The sequence below is a fragment of the Pundamilia nyererei genome, unplaced genomic scaffold (assembly GCF_000239375.1).
Source record: "Pundamilia nyererei isolate P.nyererei 1_Seehausen unplaced genomic scaffold, PunNye1.0 scaffold00089, whole genome shotgun sequence".
Lineage (NCBI taxonomy): Eukaryota > Metazoa > Chordata > Actinopteri > Cichliformes > Cichlidae > Pundamilia > Pundamilia nyererei.
The window spans coordinates 305,229-313,727 of record NW_005187490.1 but is presented as its reverse complement, the minus strand read 5'-3'; the positions used below and the strand labels follow the sequence as shown (position 1 = coordinate 313,727).

Here is an 8,499-nt window from a genome sequence, read left to right as displayed (position 1 = left end):
TGTGACTTCCTGCCGGTCAAAAGTAATCTCCTCACCCAAGCTACACCAGGTTCCTTTAGACAACATACAAAACAAGTTAACATATTACAAACACTGAGACCCCCACTCTGCCTCCACTGGGCCATTGGCCTCTTGTTGTTTTACATTTACAGATAAGCATGTGGAGAGTATCCTGCAAACCTACTTCTAAGTTATAACAATTATGCATTTTTATTAAAGGTACAAGCATCAGCATCAGCAACCCCCAACTGTAGCTTCCTGTCTCCTTTTATGACACCAGACCCCCAGTGTCCATAAATTCCTTTCTCTCTAAACAATTTCATACACTCTCAGGCCTACAGCTAAGCCAAACTAAAACACAGACCAATCCTTCCTTATTCCTGTGATCTAAACAAATTTAACACATCATATTATAATAATTATTTTCTTGTACTCACACAAGTAACAATACTGCACCAACTTAATGTCTGTGATTTAGAGTAAGAGGAACAATCAGTGGTATACTGAGTCCCATGTCATTCCCCAATTCGTTACTGGACCAAATGCACTTTAGGAATTGAAATGTCCTTCAAAATGTGTAATGAAATGTGTTTTCGGATTACGGTGAGAAGAACGGAGGAGAGAGGAGGCAGAAATGAGAGAAATAGGAAAATCCCTTAGGTTAAGTAATTCCTTTTGTTCTGTTCCCCTCTTTTGGTGTCTCTTGCTCACCTTTTTACATCTGCATTTTGGTGTGGTGTCTGGACTCCAGGATCTACAAACTTTGTTTCAATAAAATTTATTTCAGGCTGTTAAGAAAGACCAAACATAACAAAACAGAATCAAATAATTGAAATGAAGCTTCGTGATAAACAAACAAGAAAAATTGAGTCATAAATTTACATTTGTGGTTGTGGAACTTGAGAAGGACTTGATATGTCACATCAAGTTAAGCCACCGTCTTAAGCAAATATTTCTGTAGTAAATGAAAATTTCAGAGAAAAAAAATTAATAAAAAGTACACTAATGTTTTTTCTAAAATGATGAAAAATTATTCAATTAAATGGGATTTTTTTCTGAACACTAGTTACGGAGCAGAATAACCTCCAGGACAACCTGTGAAATGAGAAGAGAGGTTAGGTTCGTCACGAAGTGGGAGGGCGCAGTGGACGGATTGGACTCGGGCCTACGGCTCACACACGGCTAGCGTCTGCGTTCCTTTCATCTCCGACCGTCATTGGCTAATGAGCACGTCGGTCATTGTTTCCCAGCCTGAACTCGCGTCTGATTGGCTGACAGGACACCTACGACGGTAGGGCAAACGCTATTGGTTGAAAAACTAGGTTAGTGGTCCGACAGGCATGACGGTGAAGAGAAACTGGGTCACCGATTGAAAATCGTTTATGTCACACTTCTGTGTGTTGCTATTACATATTACCAGCGGCGTTCAATGGATGGATTAGTCCCCCTGGATCTTTTGTAAGTATAACACAAGAACGAGGATATGTTTGTTGACGCCGCGTCTGTGTGACTTTGCTGGGCTTCAGTCTGTGATGGATATCGTCGATGTTTTCCCAGCGCTGTGGTCATGTCAGTGTGGTTTTCTAGAGCAGGAGGAGGGACTTTAGCTTTGCTGGCCAAGTCTTGACAGTCAGTAGCTAGCAGTGAGCTGTATGCTAATGTTAGCAGACGGGGGAGAAATGCCGTTATGGTCAAAAAGTGCGGAAAACGCCTTTAGTTTGGCGGGGTTGGTTTAAGTGGTGCCAGGAATCGCCGGGACTTAGAGGAAGCTCGGGCGTGGGTAAGTGCCGGTCAGTGGCTTTCAGTTTATTAACTGAACGTGACCCAAGTGAGTAAAGCTCCAGTGCTAGCGCATTAGCTGTGTAAAACGGGCCTTGGTGGGTATACTCAGCAGCATCTATCCTGCTCCGGTAACTTCAAAGCCTCCATTGCTTGTCTCTTTAAAAGGCCTCAACGGTACTGTGCTATTCTTCTATTTATTTGGAGACCTGTGCTTGTCTTAAGTATCGCGACGGTGTATGCACTTGCTGTGGAAATGTGGCCACCGCTAGGTGTCTCTGCTGTGGTTGATCAAAGACTATTTGATTGGGTTGTGGTTATACTGTGCATGTAATTAGTGTATTATTGAAGCAGGAGGATATGGGGTGTGATAGATAATATAAAATCCGAAACAAAACCTAACCAAACCGCTCGAAAGCTGAGTGAGTGACGATTTTAGTTGTTTGTTGTTACACATCTTGGGCATCATAAAGGGTGGACGTGGCTTAAAAGTGAAACAAGTGCAGAAGGCCTAATACCCAGGGATGTCAGCTGGCAAGGCTAATGAGCACCAGAGGGCGATACCTGTGGTTGTAGAAAAGCCTTCCTGTCCTGTATAAGTCTATGGGAAAACAGCCCTCTGCCCTGGCATCAATAAACACTTTCCTTATGTGTTTATGGGCACAGCAACTAATTTCAGGTCACATTGAGTAAGACGTCAAATACATTTTCTAATGTACTGTCATTATTAGAGACAGACAGGAGGATTAGGTGTTAGCCAATGAGCATGCAGGTCTCCTTGCATGTCATACCTGGTTTCAGAATACCAAGGCGAGTCCTGCTGAGGACCAGCTGGTTTTGACTGGGAGGATATGAAATGGTCTTGAGCAGGATAGGAAACAGTTGGTTGTCACTGTTGATTCATCATCTGAGTCACTCTCACCACACTGAAGCCTTTTTTTAGTACACAGGGTTTATGGATCTATTTGGGGATACATCATATTAAACCTTTGGACGTTGTGTTAAAGGCAGTGTGCTGTTAATCTGTTTTTTTTTTTTTTTTTGTTGGATTACTGTCTCGTGTGTTAGTTTGACAGGTGCACCTTGTGTTTTTGTAGTTTCTCATGCCTGCCTTGAGTAGATTATCCATTAACTGTTTCACCACATGAAAGGCACTTGCTGTGAACTTCAGACTGTGTCTTTGTTTTTGTTTCTAGCCAGGTAGCAACCTATATCAGATCTTATCAGTACGGATCTATGTAGCCACAAAGACATTTTTACAGCAGACATTTGTTGTGATGACTCAGAAGGGTTGCAGTTAACCATCCTGTTGATCATGAAGGCCAGATGACAAACTTCTGGTTTCTATGAGGAAACTGTATGATATAAAACGTTATAGAGAAAAAGATCCTTGTCATGACTATGTGGATGCTAATTTAGATTAACTAGAGATCATTCTAAGTAATTATGTGAGAGAGACTGTCACACTAAAAGTTTCTTGTATTAAAATGTATGTGGAAAATTCTTCAATGCCTAATATTATGGTAGAAGTATAACTTTAGTGGGGGAAAAGCTTTTTAAAACCTTATTTTAGGGCAACCTTAGTAAACTTATTAAACATATTTTTTTTTTAATGAGATTTAAGTTGTGATCCTACACATGTAGCTGTTATTTCCTGTTAACCATTGTAATGAATATTCATTTGGATAATTCTTCAACATAAGAGCCCACAAGTGCTCAAGGAAAGTTCCAATTGGTGAGGCTTGCTTAAATGAGATTACGGGACACAGTTTATTTAGAGGTGAATGTATGAGAGCTACTGAAAATGTCCTTCTTAAGGGGTGAATAACATTGTCAGTAATGAATAATAATAAATAAAGGACATGGCATGGAGGTGTAGTTTGTAGCGCTGATGCCTCACAACAAAGTTTGGATCTTCTGATCTGCTGAGGTCTTTCTTTGTGGAGTTTACACATTCTTTATGTGCCTACATGGGCTTCTTCTGGGTACTCCCACTTCTTCCCAAAGTCCAAAGATATGCATGTTGAGTTTACTTGTGACTGCAGGTGAGAGATTGTGTGGTTGTCTATCTCTGTGTCGGCCCTGTGATGGTCTGGCAACCTGTCCAGTGTGTGTACCCCGCCTCTGATCTTATGATAGCTCCACCGCATTTCCCTAAGTAGGATAAGCAGTTAAGAAAATGGATGGATGTAACCAAGGCACCCTGCCAAGTTTAATAAAGATGCCTCCTGTCTAATTCCCAATAGGAGATGTTGGCCACAGTGACTGGCCATATGCTTTGGCCGGACAAACCTAACGAGCCATGCCATTGACTAAACAGAGAGGTTCCACATCCATCAGGAAACCCTTGCATGTAACTAAGAAGATACGATGCTTGACACTTACTTATTTCTCCCCTGTAAGCTTCTGTGGTTTAAAAAAGGTAAAAGGTAAAGAATTGTTGGGGTTGAAAGGAAAATTGATCAATAAATGTGTTTATCTAAATAAAAAGACACAAGTAGAGGTAACAAGCCAAAAGATTTTAACTCGTGTAAATACAATAAATAAATAAAAAAACAATTTTTTCCATTGTACTTCAAATAATGCATTTTAATGTAATTTTTTTCCTGATATTAAATAAATTAAAATCTAATTTCTCTAAAAACAAAATGTTCTCAGGTGTATGTTTAAGTATGTTTAAAAGGAAACTTAACCTTATCCTTGGCTCGACTAATTTTGGTCTCCAAATATGCAGGTTTTTCAGGCCTGTATATTATCAGGCCTGATTGGTCAATTTTCCTGAAATCCCAAGGATTCTTTCTGCACATATTGCTCATTATTCCCCATTGCATATAGATTGCATAAGGGATTCGAAGCATCCATCCATGCATCGATCTTCTTATGCTTGTCCAGATTAGAATCACAAGGGTGTTGGAAGTCTAACCCAGCTGTCCTATTCTATACACCATACATTTATTCTGCTGGCATACACAACACAAAGTGGGACATGTATTTAGTGTTTATAAAGGGAGCTACTTCAACAAGCTCCACCAACAATGCCAGCTTATAAATATGCAAAACAATAAGCAAGAAAACAGTTTCCACTACATGTGGAAACAAGAAACGTGTTTACCACCTTAAACAGGCCGTTGAGTACAACTGTGAAATTGAGGTATACAAGAAGGGGTTGCTAGGTGGATGGAAATTATTTACTGCTTTTGTACTCAAAATTGACTTGCAGTCACAAGTGAAAAAATAAAGTACACCCTCTTTTCAATTCTCAAGTTAGGGAGATAATAAACAATCATCTGGTCCTCATCAACTTCTAAAAATTTTTAAATACAGTTTGTGTTGAGGAACAACTCACAACATATTGCACTGTCATTTATTTAACAAAAACTAAAGTAAAAACTGAGTATACCCCATGGTTCAGTAGCTTGTTGGGACAGATGGCCTCACATTGGGCTCAAGAATACTTTGCTTACAAAGGAGCTCGTGGTTGCCTTAATTACTGCAAGGTGCCCACATCATCACCCCTTCAGGTATGAGGTGTTTGTGCCGATATGCTGTGGTTTGGTTTTGACAAACGTGGTGCTGTGGATTTTGCCCAGACATTTTCAATGTCCAATGAACGTTGTTCCAGAAGTCATGTGGTTTGCTCAGATGTAATTTTGCTAATCTAAGTCATTTGCCATGTTCTTCTTAGAGAGATTAGGTGTTTGAAAACCCTTTAAAATAAGCTGTATTTGTTCAGTCTTTCTAATTTTACTGTTATGAATTTTAACATTTAACTCTTAACTGAGAAGTTTCTCTGACCTTGGGGTGAATTTGCTTGGACGACCACTTTTGTGAAGATTTTATGAATGTTTTCCTCTTGTGAATAACTTTGTCAAATAAAATGATGGACACTGTATTGTTTAGTAGGGCTGCCACAAACGATTATTTTGATAGTCGACTAGTCACCGATTATTTTTGCGATTAGTCGACTAATCAGATCATGCATCCATTGGACGTAAAACGTACAGCTTATTGCACCAGCATGCGTCTGCTCTTATATAACTATCATTAGCTTACAGCTTGAAGTGTTTAATGTATGTGATAACTAAAATTAAAGACAAGATGACAGTTTATTAAACTTTTAATGAATTTTTCAGATTGTCTCGGTGGAGTTTAATAAACTCGGCCATCTCTTCTTTCTATGTGAAATATAACAGGACACTGGAGTAAATTCTCTACCATTTCACACTTCTGTTTAATCAGTTCTCTGTTTGACGTTTATTCAGCTGTGTAAAAACTATAACTTTAATCTCAGCCAAACCGATTTACTGAAAAAAAGCCAAACAATAACATTTTTAAATTATCTGAGTGGCTTTTATATCATGTTTAACCTGAGTAGCGAAAGACTGCGGCGGGTTTGAAAATGATGTCCCGGGAGTTTGCCGTTCTCACCGGCTCTAGTGAGCCTTGAACCCTCTAGTTATCGAGCTGGTGGGTAACAGACGTCTCCGAAAACGTCGGAGCACTTTTGCAAATGTGTGATGTCTTGATAAACCGAGCAGATATTTGAAGCTACACAGCTACATTCTCGCCTGAAAATATGTTAAAAGTTTATTTTGTGACCCAGAAATAGTAATAAGAGTAATATTAAAACTAACTAGCTGCCGCCATTGTTGAAAACTGGAATTGGCTGGGCCACGCTATGAATTCTGGAATAGTTTGGGCCACGAAGGATACACCCGACCCATCCTTCAAATCTGGGGAAATGAAGGATGCATTTTTCAGCCACGTTTGGGGAAGTCTTCAAATTTGGACAGGCTTCGCCACGTCGCTGTAACGTAATTGGCCTACAAATGTGGCCTCCGAAGGATGCGGCCGCTAAATTTGGACACAGCTATGAAACCAGACACTGCTGCTTCTTCTTTGGGGTTTAACGGCAGCTGGCATCCCTGGACATGCAGTGCTGCCATCTGCTGTTTCAGTCTGTTATTACACTCTTAAATCCTACTACTTATTCCTGCGTCTTTCAGGATCTTACAAAGCTTCAAACGACACGTCCACGATTTTAATAGTCGACGTAATCGTGACTAGTCGACTAATCGTGGCAGCCCTATTGTTTAGTAATGGCCTTTCTATTTATTACTTTGTATTGTAATAAATAAATATAATGTCATGGCCATCTGTAATAATTACCTGCCTTCTGTCAAAGTAGATTTCAGATATCATGGCAACAAGAAAAGCAAAGATTTAAAACTGGTGTCTGTGGCTGCTGGTGCTGTCATATCATTGTGATGGGTCTTGATGGATGGGGTCTATTATTACTATAAGGAAAGAGGATCGGTGCTTATTGTGTCACTCAAAAGTGAAAGTTGGTTTCGCTCTTGTCGCTGCACATGTTTTGTTTGTCGCCACCAGCACTGGCTTGAGTGATTGCATAATCTCTTTGCCATTTGAGATGTCTCTCAGTTAAGGTGCAGTTATTGACACTCGCTCTATGTAACAACAGACTGGGCACTATGTGACGTTTTCCCTGTTGAACACTCTCCAGCTGTAGAGTATTAATTCATTACTTTTTCCATCATAAGCTTATGCCTTTGTATTTGAATAACAGCAGTAATGACTGCTATGTTACTCAGCACAAGAACAGAATATATACATTTCTGCATTTTCTAGCCACTCGTCTCAGAACACAAAAAGCAGTGTGTGCACAGCATTGTCATGAGTGCCGCCATCAACCGAGGTTGGACTTGTTGGCATGCCGGATGCCTGCATGAGTGTCCCAGCTGTATCAGCAGCCATGCATATCCATGAGAGCACAATCTGTGATCTGATTGTTCGCAATGGAAATGCTCCAACCTGTACTCGGGCCATTTTTGTGGCAGCACCTTGACCTGTGCTTTTTTTTTTCCAGCTGGACAGGGCGCAATCTCATGCTGCCAGAGAAGCACAGGTCTTTCTAGATAGCAAGCATATCCAGACACTTACTTGGACCTGTTGCCCTGAATCTGAGATTATAATTTCCACATACAGCGCTGCTAGGGTCTTCTTGGGTCAGCACTGTTGAGCCCTGAGACTTGACAACCAGACTTTACTTCCTTGTCAGTGCTTAAATTTAAATTGGTTGTTTATCATTTGTTTAGAAATGTAGCTGTGATTGTTATCGTTTGGCAAGACCTGCCCAGTGATGATGAGAAACTCAAACTCGGCACACAGTTAGTTCTTGGCTGTGAAAAGCTGAATGTGAGCACACTGCACTCAATCTATGCAGTAAACCCTTTCACATCCTTGCAGACAGGCTGCTACACCCTGACTGCTGCAACAATACAAACCCCAACTATGCACGTAAGATTTGGTGACCTCACGTAGAGAAATTCCCAGAATAGCTCCACCCACGAATAGAATTAAAAGAAAACACCTGTGTGAGTGTGCAGGGACTTAAAGTCTGACATAGTTGTACCTGTATATCAGGTTGTTTTACAGGTCAACTTATTGTAGTCTCTTGCATATTTCAGAATTGCCTGTATTGTGATGTTTGTCCTAAGGATTGCATTGTACTGTGAGTTTTATTTTTTATTTTTTAATTAAATTGGTCATTCAAAAGGGGCACATTTAAAGCTTTATGAGTTTAAAAGTCACCAGTTAAGAGTTAATGCTGAGTGAAATCACATTACAAGTACCCACAGAATTATGTCATGCTTGCAGATTCCATCTGTGGAGCTCTGAAAGCTGTAATAATTAAAAAAA

The 8,499-nt window shown here is 40.1% G+C and overlaps 1 protein-coding gene across 3 annotated transcripts in view; it reads left to right on the top strand.

Annotated features, from left to right (window-relative positions):
- The first annotated feature begins 1,307 nt into the window (after positions 1-1,307).
- Positions 1,308-8,499, top strand: part of LOC102209857 (aryl hydrocarbon receptor nuclear translocator-like protein 1) — a 29,069-nt gene continuing 21,877 nt past the window's right edge. For 2 of the 3 annotated variants that reach the window (XM_005739061.2, XM_005739059.2), the window contains exon 1: positions 1,308-1,458. The gene's annotated coding sequence lies outside the window, so the exon portion shown is untranslated. Of the gene's footprint in view, positions 1,459-1,607; positions 1,781-8,499 lie in introns of those variants that run through there. The other variant, XM_005739060.2, reaches the window with a different exon arrangement.